The sequence below is a fragment of the Panulirus ornatus genome, chromosome 9 (genome assembly GCF_036320965.1).
Source record: "Panulirus ornatus isolate Po-2019 chromosome 9, ASM3632096v1, whole genome shotgun sequence".
NCBI lineage: Eukaryota > Metazoa > Arthropoda > Malacostraca > Decapoda > Palinuridae > Panulirus > Panulirus ornatus.
In genome coordinates, this window is record NC_092232.1 from 57,372,158 (window position 1) to 57,373,252 (window position 1,095).

The 1,095-nt window shown below is 36.7% G+C and overlaps 1 non-coding gene across 1 annotated transcript; it reads right to left on the bottom strand.

Moving 5' to 3' along the window:
* Positions 1-575: 575 nt before the first annotated feature.
* Positions 576-647, bottom strand: TRNAQ-UUG (transfer RNA glutamine (anticodon UUG)). The gene has a single exon. It is a non-coding gene; the product is annotated as a tRNA-Gln (tRNA).
* Positions 648-1,095: the final 448 nt, after the last annotated feature.

Sequence of the window (1,095 nt, forward strand, 5' to 3'; positions counted from 1 at the left end):
ATTTTCAGATATTTAATGTTATCTTCGTGTTTCCCGTGGAATCGTCTGACATCTTGCTACAAGACTTTCTGGTCACAATATTTCTGCACTGGGGAGTTGATCGTATTCTTTTATTGCAGGTTTTGTTATTATCTTGCTTTACATTAAGGTCTACTGGAGGTTTTCCCAATGCTGGTTGAACATATGTCCAGCAACAGGAGATGGCGTAAGATACAGTATTGATGAAACTTATCTATCTATATACCTAAATAAATATCGCTCTATCAATCTATCAATCAAACTATCTATCTATCTATCTATCTATCTTTATCTGAAAGTCAACAATAATAATATCATTGATATATGAAGTATAACAATGTCCTCTCAATGGCAATTATCTCACCAGAATCTTCTAGAACCTTCCAGAAAACTATGAACTCTGCAGGCAAGGAGGGAGGAATGGTCTCCGGCTATTGATAAAACCATGTTATTCCATATATATGTTTATATATACATATTTATGTATATATATGAATGTATATATAACGTACAGAATAATGCAGCCATCATCAGTATCGAAGAAAACTGAAAAGATGAGGTCCCACCGAGATTCGAACTCGGATTGCTGGATCCAAAGTCCAGAGTGCTGACCCTTACACCATGGGACCTGATAAGAAAAGATGTGATTTCATCTAAATGTTTTACATATAATCAACCAGAGGCCATTCCTCCCTCCCTGCCTGCAGGGTTCAAGGTTTTCTAGAAGGTTCTCGAAGATTCTGGTAAGATCATTACCTTTGAGAGGTCGTCGTTAGATGACAGTCAGGTTCACTCTATGGTTGGTGTTTGTAGTTGGTTGTCCGAGGATGTTGTTATACTTGATCAATTTTGTAATTGTTGACTTTCAGGTAGGAAGTACTCATTTACGATGCATCCTTGTACTCACAACAACCTTATGAGTCACTTCAAGATTTATCTTCACTACAACTTTATCTTCACTACACTATTAAGGTTGAAGTCAATGGTCACATTCACTACAATCTCAACACGACTGGTCTTATACCTAACCCATATTATCACTACATCCATGTACATGTATTTCTTGCAGAATAACGG